We start from the raw sequence: 14,608 nt of genomic DNA on the forward strand, positions 1-14,608 counted from the left end.
TCGTGGGAACCTACACCGTACCTTTCGTAGTCAATACGATGAAACCAAAGCCTTAGCAGAGGAAGGAACCGATCTGATTCCCGGAACCGAAACAGGTATTTCCACTACTGCCGTTACTGAACCGAGGACAAGGACAGCTGCCCCGCTGGGCGTAGATTTCATCCCGTTAGTGTGCATTGTTGAACCCAAAGACAAGTAGGGATTTTGATATTGATAGCTAAGGGTAGGTGTACTAATAACACAAGGGAGATCTCTATATCTATAGGGAGAACTATGATAGGGGGGTCTGTCGTAAATCCAACAAAGTATGGTAGCTCAAGCGGGGAGCAATCTGCATTTGAGAATGCTATGCTAGCGGTGAACCTAAATCTGACGATGAAGGGGGCCAGCACTTAATGAGTACGGAATTTCATAACCGGGGTGCGAAAGGAATGCACCCGAATAAATCAATGAATGAAGCTCAGGCCACGAATTCTGGAATCTAAGAGCGGGTGGTGAAGTTGGGCACTCTCGAAACCTCTGGGTTGACTTCTTCAACCTTCTCATTCTTGTTGACGGCGCGGAGCACCTCGAAGAGGACTCCGGCGGTCTGGTAGGCCTTCCCAAGTTGGGCCCTGAAGGCGACATTGGCATGGGACAGGGTGTGTCATGGCTAGGATTAGATTTATAACGAGATAGAGCTCTGGTTTGGAGCTTCAGAATTACCGGTCAGCTTGTTCCCCTTTGTCAAGTGCACGGACGTAGTTCTCGTAGTACTGCTGATAAAAACTCTCAATTTCACGGGCATCGCTCTTCTTCACGCGCTTCGCGAGACTGGGGCTATTATCCTGTGGTGTTGCATAAGAGCAAAAACATAAAATTATGTAGTGGCATCTTTGGATTCGAGAGGGTAGTTATGCAAAATCCGATAAAAAAATCCCCCAATCTTCCTGCTCCTAGACCCTATTTTGCTCTGGCTTTTAGGTTAGATTCAATCTTATTTTCTTTCAATCTTTCTCACCGTGTCTATTTCCCCGCTTCTTTTCCAAACTAGTAAAATTGAATCATTTCAAAAGGACGTCCAGAAAATAAGGCTAAACCAATTTGCCTCTCCAAAAAAAAATAGAAAAATAAAGCGAGCAAAACGCTAGAAACTTCCATTTACTTTGCAGGATGTAGTAGAAACTAGAAACCAATTACCCGAGTCCCCATTCGAGATACGTGAAACTATTCTAGCCAAACCAATTGACCATAACTATCCGATTGCAACATGATTTCAACAAAACGAAGAAAGTATCGGAAATACCACTATCTAGTACATCTAATCTGCTCCCTCAAGTGTGAAACACAAAGGTGCTCCGAAATGAACAAGTAATACGTATGGATGATCGCCGAAAGCAAAATCTAATGTGGACGCTTACGAACATACTCCAAAATTAGCTCTCCAAAGCAAGGAAAAATGGCAAAAGCCAGAAAAGTTCTCCAGGAAATCACACTAACTGTTTTTCTGCATAGACTCATATGATTATGAATCAAAAGCAAAACATCCTCGAAAACCACGAATCGAGGCGCGCATGTGCCCCCAAAAAAAATATAAGAACAAACATTTTTGAACGTGGGAACACAAAACTTTTCCAAGTACACACAGCCTACGCGGCATTGATCCGACGCCAAAAAAATGAACCAGGAGCGCTCGCTCTGCCACAAAATCCAAACCCAAACGCATCAAAACAGCATGCGAAATGCACCATACGTATCCCCGCGAAAACGAATGCACGTACAGAGGTAAGCGACTCGGGGGCGCTCGGGCTCGATCTCGGCGGCGACGCGCAGGATGGGCGCGATGCTGCTGAGCGTGGACGGGACGACCTCGTTGTCGAACACCTCCATGGAGAAGGTCGCCATGCCCAGGTGGGAGGGGAGGAAGGTGAAGAAATAGAGGTCCGGCCTTGCGTGCCCGTTGCTATTTATACGTCGATCCAATGGCCAAGATCAGCTGCTTCTCGGGAAAGGGAACCGCGGGGGAGACCGGAGGCGTCGGTGTGGTGGAAATGCTGAGCTCCGCTGCTTGGTGAGGGGTTTCTCTGTCTGGACGGTGGGGCGAGCGTCGTGGCTGGCCGCTGGAACACTTCGTTGCCTTTTTATCACCTTAAAATTCGCTTACACACTAGGAAATGTTCTGCTGACAGCAGTGCCCCACAACGTTCAGCTTCGAAGAGGGTCTGTTTTTCTGTATAGAAAAGATTACAAGGTTCACACCTTTTGCTTTCTGCCGTTTCTCGGGCCCAGTGTCAGTGAGATGCAAGAATGACGTGTGAGTTAGTGGGGGTGCTTGCTGGTAGGAAATATTCAGGCCCTTTTCACCCGCGACGCGATACCGGAGTTATACGGTGTCCGGCTAGACTTTTGTCCTCTTTCGCTATAAACACTACAACAATAGAAGCACCCTTCTAGAGATAAGAATAGCAAATGTTTTGAGGCACTGATGGAAGCATGCCAAGGTGAAGTTGACGATCTCTTTAGCGTTTATCCTTCTCTTCATCTTGCCCTATGTGCTCATGCTGCGAGTGCCGCAGGATGATTTAGTTCTGATCGAGTGCTTGACCCCTTGAGGAGGGCATATTCTTCAGCATCTCTCTTGTCGGATCGTATCCCCGTGACCACGTCGTCAAAGAGACAGTCTTTCATTGGTTTGGCCCACCGATTTACCGTCGTTGGTGACACTCTTCTGAGCCCCTAGATTCGCCGAAGTATGAGATCCTGAATGCATCCTTTTTCTTTCCACTTCATCTTGGGAATCTGGAATGGTTGTTTATGGCTGGGTGTGACAGATCAGACTTCGTTTAGAATCAGACCTTCTATCTATCTATCTAGCTGTATTGCCACTCCAACGGTTCTTTTTTTTTGATTATGCCCCGTATCTCTCTGAGCCTATTTGATCTATTTGCTATATCCAAGTTCGAGTGTGAAGTTCACTCCGGTTGAAGTGTAGGGCTTCCTAATTCCTGCTTCGTCCTCCTATGAATGCACTAGTATAGAAGGTTGGCCCGTCACCGTATACCATCGTAAGATGAACTGGAAATTAGTAGTTTCAACCAGTTACACAAAATAGGCAAGTTGAGGTTTGTTCAGCGTGTGTTGTGTTGCCTCCAACTATAACGAGGCCCTTTGACTTGAGGCACGATCTTACCTCTTAACGCGCTTTCCTGCTAGAAGATGTGAGGGTGATGTCCAATGACCTGTTGAAGAAGCTTGCTGTGTAGATAGGTATCCGTTTCGTGAACCTAATGTAGAACCTGTAAACTAAAGACTTGAGTCCCGGAACCGCAGCCATTCAAAAAGCTATCAATCTGATTCGAAATACCAAGGTTCGAAGACCTCTGGGGCATATCAAAGTACTTTCACTTGCCCCACAACAAGAATTTCTAGGGTATGTGAGTGGTGTCGGACGCTATAGGGGTTTGTGTATTCACATCAGGAGAAGAAAGAGGCTCTCATTGCTGCTGGGATAAGACAAAACCTTCTTCCTTGATCCATGGCGTCACCGCTGCTATATTAAAAGAGTAATTCTATTGGCTGGCTATGATTCCTGCAAATAAGTCTTGGGGTCATTCCGGGCTGATGCTTCCTAATTCTTCCTAGCTTTTGCTCCATTCATCACTATGGGGCACCACATATATAAGCATTGGGAGATCGATCTAATTGCAAAAGAAATGGGAAGCAAAGTGTTGGTTATCTAGCAAGTATAGAGATGATGCAGTATCTTCATTGGCGAGACAAGCAAAGAAGTAGATTCAAAAAAGCAAAGTCAAGCAAGCAGCAACATTGGTGACTTTATTGAGTCTTGTCCTAGTTGATCTGGAAATGCTCGAAGAAGCCTTTGACTCATCCAATGCTTAATTGGTTGTCCTAATTTCTTTCTTGGAAACATGTACGAAATGAAAGACTTATGTGAATAAGATAAGATCCAATTCTATGAGAACATTCACAATTGATCGATAGCTCACAAGCTACCTGCTTATAGGTGGGGCATCAGTTGTAACAAACAGGGGAGTGTATTTCCCACTGCCCTGTTGGTTAAAGCAGACTCGTATGCTTCGTAGTAAAAACCTTCCTTTACCGCAGGCAAGCTCTCCTCTGTCTCTGTATGCTTGGGTGAATGCCATAAGCGGATTTATGCTTTTTTTTATGGAAAACAGTTTGAAAGGGTCGACATAGCCTATCTTTGACCAGCTACCTCATATGAGATTGAAATAGAGAATAGAATGGAGTAGGAACACGAATAACTTATATGTAATCTAATATTCTTTTATTTGAATACTAGGAATCGCACCTGAATTCCATCAATCATTCGGTTAGAAGTCCTCTATTTCATCCTTGATGTTTCAATCGAAGGAGATACTCTATTTCACAATCTATCCATCTGGATTCCTCTTTTTAAAGAAAGTCTTTCCTAGATCCTGAAAAAACAAGAAAGAACAGAATGAGAACTAAGAGTTCTTTCAGTCGAGCAGTTGAGGGAACGAGTAAGATACGTTTGTCAGTCTACTATTCTTTCGGGAAGGAATTGAGCCTCAATCATCATACGCAAAGAAAGAAATCCTTCGATAGCGAGAACATTCAGAGTTAGTAGTTGAGTAAGTATAGATTCACTCCGATTACCAAACGGGCGACTTTACAACTTAGGGAGCAGCAGGCCTTGTGTTTGTGGTGAAGGTACTGGAATCTTTTCAATATGAAAATAGGTGGTATCCAAAAGGACAAAAACAGCAACTAGGGATCTGGTGGACTACTGTCATGAGTCACAAGGCATTGGTAGACTGACTCACTCAGATGTTTGGCTATTTAACCTAAGAAGTATGTCTGGATGGATGACTTCACAGTCCAAGATGGTAATATCGATTGTTCATCTAATTCACCAACGTGACCAACCACAATGAATGTCTTTAACCGCCTTATCAAACTTGGATTGCAGCCTTTTCTATCTCTGTATAAAGTCAGTCAGTCCCAGTGTTGGTCAGAGCCCATTGTCAAAAGATCGTTTTGCTAGGATGCTTGCTTGAATCTAGCTACTTCCAAAAAAAGGCATTTTTCACTCTATACGGTATGGCTACAAACCGAATGAAGAAGTCAGAAGCAGTTCATCGCCTGTGGGAGCTTGCTGATAGTAAGGAAGCCATAATCTTTCTATCGGATTGCCTATTTGTCTATCTGTCTGGTGAAGAGAGAATGTAAGATACTCTCAATAGGGCAAGCACCCAATACCTCGTAGAGTCCAAAGCTCCAGCTCAAAGAGTTCAGGAAGACCAACCATCCACACTTGATTAGCTACTGTGCACTTCACCAGAACATGGTCTATGTCCTCCACTACCCCTTCACAAACATAAAAAAACACTGAGACAATGGGAGCAAATTCCTTGAGACAAGAAGTTCGTTCTCTGCACGGAAGTCTATTCCAATAAGCTTTCCACCAAAAAAACGGAATGCAGGGAATGACCTTAAGCTTCCATACGCAAGAGAAATGAAGACCACCTTCCTCATTAAATGGCTGGCAGACCTCCCTGTATACTTCCTTCATCCTAATCGTCAGAGTGAACAGAAGACCCCCATGTCAAAGTATCAGAACAGATGCTTCTAGGAATTGGTACAGCTGAAATTTCTCGCACCACCTCATCAGGGAGAAAAAAAGCTAATAAACTAAGATGCCAATCCCTATTAGGAATGAGATAGTGGGAGAGAGACAAACCTTCCAACAGCTCTGACATGTTCATAGGAATAGGCCTTCTATTCAATGCAGTCCCACCGAGCCAAGGGTCTTATAACAATCGCACCGAATTACCATCTAAAATCTGCCATTGGAAGTTCTCTTTAATAGAATGACTGGCTTTACATATCTCCTTATTAATAGGAAATGAATGGGCAGCAACATAGAACCCATCCCAAGAACCCTCAAACCTCCCTGGAGAACACGGCTCCACAACGTATTTGGTAGCGGATCCACTTTTCCTTATCTGTTAACGTATACCTTTCCTCTGCCTATGAGCTAGCTAAAGATCCATCGTTATCCTTTCCGGCAATGGAGGCGGAATCAATGGTCATGTCAGGTTTCAGATTCAAAGAGAGATGTCAAGCAAGCGCCGAATCTGAGTACTCAACTTGCCCGACCCGCCTCTTCCACTAGACCTCGTCTTTCAAAGAGCAGCAGCCCTGCAATCCTAATAGAACCTTGTTTCCCTATTACTTACTTTTGCTTTGAGCGTCGCACTCCAGCGGCTTTCTTTCCTATGGCTTGGATGGGGGTCCTCAACAAGATCTATATCGGTGTCATTATTTACTTATTTAGACGATAGATGATGATAGAGAGCAGACTGGCTCTGAGGAAGAATATCTTAAGTAGTTGAATCCGCTCCGCTAGGTTAAATTGTATGATCTGAATGTAGGAGGACTGCTGCTGGTGACACAATTTCTTTTGGGTCTGAAGAATGAACTCAGAGCTGCAGTGGAAGTGCAGGTGCCTAACTCAATTAGTGAAGCTGCATCTTTTGCTCAATCAAGTGCGGGAAGGAGTTTTGGAGAGAGGCAGGCACTACATGAACAAGAAGGACAGTAACTAGAATTATAAGTCGGCTGCCCCGCAGCAGCAAGGCTATGTCTCAGTCAAAGTTCGACAAGGGGCAAAACAGTTGCTGTCCTAATAGAAGTTCATGTCGATCCAGCCAAGCCAGTGCCATCATTAGAAAGTCCGGCCATTTTAGTTTCAGCCAGTTCAAGTTAGGGCAAGGAGGAAAGGAAGAGAGTAATGCAAGGATGTAAAGAATGAGGCGCTAGAACAGACTGGCCCGCAGGCTTCCAACCTGACACCGCTTTGCTACTTTTCGAAAGAGGAAGAGAAGTTGCTTGTACGAGACTGCGCCTCCCGGCTGGAAACTCCAATGGCATTTTCGGTAAATGAAAGCAAAGCGAAGCTTTACGACCAAGGAGAGATAAGCATATTTTATGAATGATAGAAGGAGTGCTCCCCGAGCACAGGCTCGCTTGGAAGGATAGAGCGCCGCAAGACAAGATGGCATATTGAAGGGAAGGCTATGAAAAGAATTCTGGTCTCTCGAACGCCTGGCATACTAATACGAGCCGCATACTTGAATACTAGTGACATATTGGAGGAAAGGAGATTATTGGAATACTAGAGGGAGTTACGCCCATAAGAACTGCTGGCTGTAAACGCGACTTGCTCTGCTCCTCCTAAAACCCTTTTCGATAGTAAGATAGATATAGATCTAAAGGGCCTAGAAGGGCAAGCATGGACCGAATAATACACATACTCTGTCTAGATAGACGATTTCTTCTTTCATTTCCACTCAAATAAAAGCACTTTCTTTCAAGCTTATTTGCTTGAAAAAGAGCAAAGCAATTCCAACATAAACTGACACTTTAGGATCCTCTAAGCCTTTCTATAGACCCGTAAGGTACTAAAAACGAAAAACTAGCACTACTAACATAGGCTGAAGAGGATGACCTCGAAAAAGAATACAATTAAAGATGTGGCCTTCCCTCCAAGCACATATATGGATATGGAGCACTCTTTTCCACCCTAAAAAAGAATAGCCAGAGATGGCTTTCTTTCCGTATCAATAGGTAGCCTTCCTTGCCTATGGCTACTTTCAAATGAAAAGGTCAAAAAAGAACTTGATGTAATAGGCTCACTTCATTAATGCTTTCAAACTCGATTGTAAACTATTCCCACCTAAAAGATAAGCTTACTACTTCAAATAGGTAGATGGAAAGAAAGCCATATTTTCCATCTTATTTATATATTCCATTCCAGCCATTGACAGCAACTCACTCTTTTCGAACTGCACTTTGAAAGCCAAACCCAAGAAAGACCATATCAACTACTCTCCAAATAGCAGGATAAATCACGGAATTCAAATGGAAGACAGAAAGAGAAGGAAATTCAAACCTAATGGCCAAACGAATCCAAGACAGAAATACTTATAGCCAGAAAAGAATAACTAGAGAACGAAAACAACTCCATATTCTACTGGCCTGCCTCTCTGATCTACTATCCAACTGCCATGGAAGCACCACTGTTCACCCTAGGCTCACATTCTGGCACTTCGTTCGCTGTGTACTCAAAGGACTTGCTTGTCTTTTGACTCGGGCAAAAACCGCAGGAGTGAATTGACTCGTAATTATACAAACAAATGACCCAGCTGGCCTTCTCCTATCCGGGGAATCATCGGGACATGCTTCACTTAAAGTGATTATACCACATAGTTTAGGGAAGCGAAACCATAGTTCAGGTTAGTTCATGCTAGATTATCGAAGCTTGTAACACCTGTTAGAACACATTAGGAAAGCGCAAAAGATTTCTATTTGGAGTTCGCTCGTTTAGTTGCTCGATCGCTGCCATCCGCATTGGGCTAATTCAAATCCTATGCTCCATGCTCTTGCGGGTTTGCTCCATTTGAACTTGTCCACACTGGCATAACCAGTATCTCCCCGGAACTAAGAGGCATGGATACCCATCTTTATCGATTCAAAGAAATGAATAAGTATCAGCGAGGCGGGGAATACGGGCCCGGTAGAGATAGGGATGATCGGCAAGCGCTACGAGCGGGGCCGATGTTTCGTGTTGTGGGTGGCCATCGGATTGTTCAGCGTGCCCATGCGGATCCCTACCAATGTCCTAGACTACAAGTTCGACAAACTTCCGGCTTGGGTCAGGATACAAAGTTACCCGGGATGGGCTTGCCCTCTGGATCACGCTGGGTCCTTGCTTGTTCCAACGTCATGCTAGGAATGTATCACGTGCCCATGCAAACCAAAGGAAAGCAGATACAACTATTACAGATCCTAGTCCTATTTCCCATCAGAACATAAGGGAGTGGGCTTCCTTTGTAACAGCTCTGTTCTGGTCGTGGCTCACCTCACTGGACCAACGCTTCTGGTCGGAAGCTGGTCGATCGCCTGGTCGGCAACCGGCACAACACCCTTGCCAGTGGGATTTCTGTTGGTTTTCGTACTATGCGCAATGAAAGTTTCCAAAAAAGGAGAGCTCTAAAAACAGCGTTCTACGGGGAGAATGTGATTTTTGTATACTTTGACCCCATACTGGCATGAAACTGATCGGAAAAAGGACCTCAAAAACACCCATTTATTAGGGGAATGTGAAAATTGATGGTTTTCGCCCATACTGGCATGAAACTTTCTCTTTTATTGAGCTCAAAAACAGGCAGAGGGAGATCAGAAAAAGTGTCAAATCCAATAGAACAGAGAACGATGGCCCAAACAGAACAGCTTACTTCCTCTATCCGAGTTGGCAATCAATATCAAGATCAGAGCGCAAGAGCAATGAAACAACAAGTCCACCGTCCCTTCACCAGCCAAAGAAAGGAGAAGACTAAGCAGCTCAATAGGGTCTCGAGTACGACTATAGTACCCAAGCTTGGTGCTTCTACCAGTCAAGCAATTACCACGGGTGGATATTCAATAGAAAGCCTACTTGAGTAGGTCAAACAGCGGGGATCTCTCAGTTCCAATGGCTGGATCTCAGAATCGCGTAGATGGGTAGAAGTAATGGGCAAACGCACCTAAGTTAGAGATTTCAACTACTACGGTAGTGATGGGGTGCCTGTTTACCTAAGTAGGCCTAGTTCTTTCTATAATGAGCATTCGCGTCCGGGGACTTTGATCCAACTTCAGCCGATGGGGAAACGGCAAGGGATGCACCGGTATCTGGACACGTGATGGACCCAGTAGTAAATATTCATTTATGGAAGGCTTTGGTTATACCTGGGTGGCAAAGCGAAGTTTCTGGTGGGTAGGTGTCTAAAACAACCCTCTGCAAGGAAGCACGCCCATATCAATCCTTTAATCGGAGACTAGACTAGCGTTAGGAAGGACAAAGGAGACAGACAGAATTTACATCAGAAAAAAAGGACTTTGTGAAGTTTGAGTGAGGATAATTGTCTTAAATTTCGGAGAATCGGCTGAAAAAACGCGGAATTGTCTTCGCCTTTGTAAGCGAAAATGTCCAGTAAAGCCTATCTCGCTTTTAGCCTTCATGGTGAATGGCCCACCCTTTCTTTGAACCTTGTCAATGATCGAACGAACTTACAGATATGAACTGAGTGCCATTTGATGAGTAAGATCGAACAAGGGAGAGGGATATGGAAAGGATGAAGTAATGAAAGAGGAAGTCATTGCTAGTAGTAACGACTTGTCACGATCCATTGGTTCATATAGAATCCATGTCCTAGGTCTATCAAAAAACATTCTTTTCGCTAAGCGTATATAATAAAATAGAGTGAAAGGGTCCACCCCGAAACCAAGGGGGTACTAACTAACAGCTGAGTCCTCTCCGAACCGCAGGAGATAGTTGCCCATCATACGGCTCACCAACTTCACTTGCCTCTACTTCTTTGCTTGTCTCGCCAATGAAGATACTGCATCATCTCTATACTTGCTAGATAACCAACACTTTGCTTCCCATTTCTTTTGCAATTAGATCGATCTCCCAATGCTTATATATGTGGTGCCCCATAGTGATGAATGGAGCAAAAGCTAGGAAGAATTAGGAAGCATCAGCCCAGAATGACCCCAAGACTTATTTGCAGGAATCATAGCCAGCCAATAGAATTACTCTTTTAATATAGCAGCGGTGACGCCATGGATCAAGGAAGAAGGTTTTGTCTTATCCCAGCAGCAATGAGAGCCTCTTTCTTCTCCTGATGTGAATACACAAACCCCTATAGCGTTCGACACCACTCACATACCCTAGAAATTCTTGTTGTGGGGCAAGTGAAAGTACTTTGATATGCCCCAGAGGTCTTCGAACCTTGGTATTTCGAATCAGATTGATAGCTTTTTGAATGGCTGCGGTTCCGGGACTCAAGTCTTTAGTTTACAGGTTCTACATTAGGTTCACGAAATGGATACCTATCTACACAGCAAGCTTCTTCAACAGGTCATTGGACATCACCCTCACTTCTTCTAGCAGGAAAGCGCGTTAAGAGGTAAGATCGTACCTCAAGTCAAAGGGCCTCGTTATAGTTGGAGGCAACACAACACACGATGAACAAACCTCAACTTGCCTATTTTGTGTAACTGGTTGAAACTACTAATTTCCAGTTCATCTTACGATGGTATACGGTGACGGGCCAACCTTCTATACTAGTGCATTCATAGGAGGACGAAGCAGGAATTAGGAAGCCCTACACTTTAACCGGAGCGAACTTCACACTCGAACTTGGATATAGCAAATAGATCAAATAGGCTCAGAGAGATACGGGGCATAATAAAAAAAAAGAACCGTTGGAGTGGCAATACAGCTAGATAGATAGATAGAAGGTCTGATTCTAAACGAAGTCTGATCTGTCACACCCAGCCATAAACAACCATTCCAGATTCCCAAGATGAAGTGGAAAGAAAAAGGATGCATTCAGGATCTCATACTTCGGCGAATCTAGGGGCTCAGAAGAGTGTCACCAACGACGGTAAATCGGTGGGCCAAACCAAAGAAAGACTGTCTCTTTGACGACGTGGTCACGGGGATACGATCCGACAAGAGAGATGCTGAAGAATATGCCCTCCTCAAGGGGTCAAGCACTCGATCAGAACTAAATCATCCTGCGGCACTCGCAGCATGAGCACATAGGGCAAGATGAAGAGAAGGATAAATGCTAAAGAGATCGTCAACTTCACCTTGGCATGCTTCCATCAGTGCCTCAAAACATTTGTTATTCTTATCTCTAGAAGGGTGCTTCTATTGTTGTAGTGTTTATAGCGAAAGAGGACAAAAGTCCAGCCGGACACCGTATAACTCCGGTATCGCGTCGCGGGTGAAAAGGGCCTGAATATTTCCTACCAGCAAGCACCCCCACTAACTCACACGTCATTCTTGCATCTCACTGACACTGGGCCCGAGAAACGGCAGAAAGCAAAAGGTGTGAACCTTGTAATCTTTTCTATACAGAAAAACAGACCCTCTTCGAAGCTGAACGTTGTGGGGCACTGCTGTCAGCAGAACATTTCCTAGTGTGTAAGCGAATTTTAAGGTGATAAAAAGGCAGCGAAGTGTTCCAGCGGCCAGCCACGACGCTCGCCCCACCGTCCAGACAGAGAAACCCCTCACCAAGCAGCGGAGCTCAGCATTTCCACCACACCGACGCCTCCGGTCTCCCCCGCGGTTCCCTTTCCCGAGAAGCAGCTGATCTTGGCCGTTGGATCGACGTATAAATAGCCACGGGCACGCAAGGCCGGACCTCTATTTCTTCACCTGCCTCCCCTCCCACCTGGGCATGGCGACCTTCTCCATGGAGGTGTTCGACAACGAGGTCGTCCCGTCCACGCTCAGCAGCATCGCGCCCATCCTGCGCGTCGCTGCCGAGATCGAGCCCGAGCGCCCCTGAATCGCTTACCTCTGTACGTGCATTCGTTTTCGCGGGGATACGTATGGTGCATTTCGCATGCTGTTTTGATGCGTTTGGGTTTGGATTTTGTACACGGTTCTTTTATGCTCCGGGCAGGTTCGGATCACTTACTATACACGGCCCTACGAAGGGGTTAGGAGCGTTTTCAAGATGATTCTTTCTTTGTCGAGACGAAAAAGGAACCCATCTTTTCGATTGAAAAATGTGAGTCTGTTGTGCCCACTTTATCCATCCCCCTCTATCAAAATGATCAAAAAGGCATTTCAAATGCTTCTTATTCCCGTGTTTGATCTTATCCATCTCTGCCCCGCTTCCATGTGGGCAGAGACCCCTGTAGAGAATGAAGAGGAGCCAAGGATCTTACTCTCAAGAGTGCTTCGATAGGCTCCACTCTCTCCCCTGAATAAGTCAGGCTCCGTTAGCCTGGGCTGAGATGGGGATAACGAGTCGACGATTGAAGCCCCCAACGTTCTGCCAGACACTGGACAGGGGTAAGCTCTGTAAATGTGTAGAGCCAAGTGTAGTGTGGTGTAGTAGTAGGCACTTCTAGGCCCCTTCCCGGCTACTGGATCACTCCAGTGCTTCGGGTACTACGGACCCTCTGCCATCCATTGCAGCAGAGCCGTTTCATGAGCGGGGGGGCTAAGCGCAGTTCTTTGAATCAAAGGTTTCATGAAATCGAAATCGATTCTTTTTTAGATATCTGGATAGATGGATGGATCTATCTTTCTATTCAGATATCTTTTGCAATCAGCCCCAAATCCTTGATTTGGCCAGGAAACAAAGCACTGCTTTGGGCCCAGGAAGCGAAGGGAATGAGCTCGGCTGCTTCTCCCCCACACTTCTTTATTTCTCTGTGCCCCTTCCGCATGCGCTTCGCGTGCCATTGGCGCTTTGCTCTCCTCTTATTTCTTCATTGGAGGGTTCGGATGGACTTCGCCGTTCTTTCCCAACGAAAATGGAAAGGGCTGTATCACATCGAGATGTCGATTCATTTTCCGCCCCAAATGAGATGGGGAATTAGTCACCTCTGTCCCTTCATCTTTTTGAAAGGAATCGAGGCCCGGCCCGGCTCGCGTCGTTCCAACAACCGACGGGGAGCACCTCAGTATACGATCGCGCGCAGTAACTGGGAGTCCTATTACACCTAAGGCCAACTTCCATTCACCAAACCCAGGTTCATCTCGTGTAGTGATTGTGGACTCGTACAAGGATATGGAGTCGACGGTTGATGTATCAGACTCGACCCTGTATTTCGTAGCATGCATTCCCATCTGTGTTGCAACTGATTCGGTAAGCTACGTGTCCGGTGCACGGAAAACTGCCTTCGGTCTCCCAACCTTACTCATGGCAACCTTCCGGCCGCCCAACGACCTATAACGCTAGTCACTACTCCCACTGGGGCTAGGAAGTAAGCCCCACAACCCAAAGCGGCGAAGAACAAATAGAATTTGCTACAAAAGCCAGCTAACGGGGGTATTCCTGCATATGAGAACATTGTAATGGAGAAGGTCATAGCCGAAATAGGATTCGTTTTGGCTAGAGCGCCCAAATCCGCTATATATTTGACACGGGTTTGCCGTAATGCTGGAACTATGGCGAATGCATCTATCGTCATTGATGCATAAATAAATATACCAATTAGTAGTGATTGAATTCCTTCTATGGTTGCACATGAGAAACCAGTACGAATATAACCTACATGTCCAATCGAACTATGAGCTAGAGGTCTTTTGACTTTCGTTTGGGCCATGGCGGCCAGTGCTCCTAAGATCATAGAAGCAATGCTGCAGAAAAAGAAGATTTGCTGTAATGTACCCCCATAGGAAGCAACAATAGAAACACGTGACATATTTGCAGAAATAGAGATTTTAGGCGCAATAGAAAGGAATGCTGTCACCGGGGTGGGTGAACCCTCATAGATATCAGGTGCCCACATATATAGAGTCAAAAGAGAGATTGAGTCCAAGGGAGAGGGGGGTTTTCTTGGGGCTCGAGAGATTGAATAGATAGGGCCCCACAAGTTGTTAATTCGCCGCTGGGGAATTCACACAAAAGGGAAGGACTTATTCTCAACGAAAAAAGTGCTCTCTGAACCGAACGTGAAAGTTGTTTTCCATCAGACGGCTGTTCACGTAACTCCACTCTCGGCTTGGATTATATATCCATTTGGTCCGCTCTCAGCCATTCCACAC

The sequence above is a fragment of the Triticum urartu genome, chromosome 3A (assembly GCF_056163025.1).
Source record: "Triticum urartu cultivar PI428250 chromosome 3A, HENAU_Tu73, whole genome shotgun sequence".
NCBI lineage: Eukaryota > Viridiplantae > Streptophyta > Magnoliopsida > Poales > Poaceae > Triticum > Triticum urartu.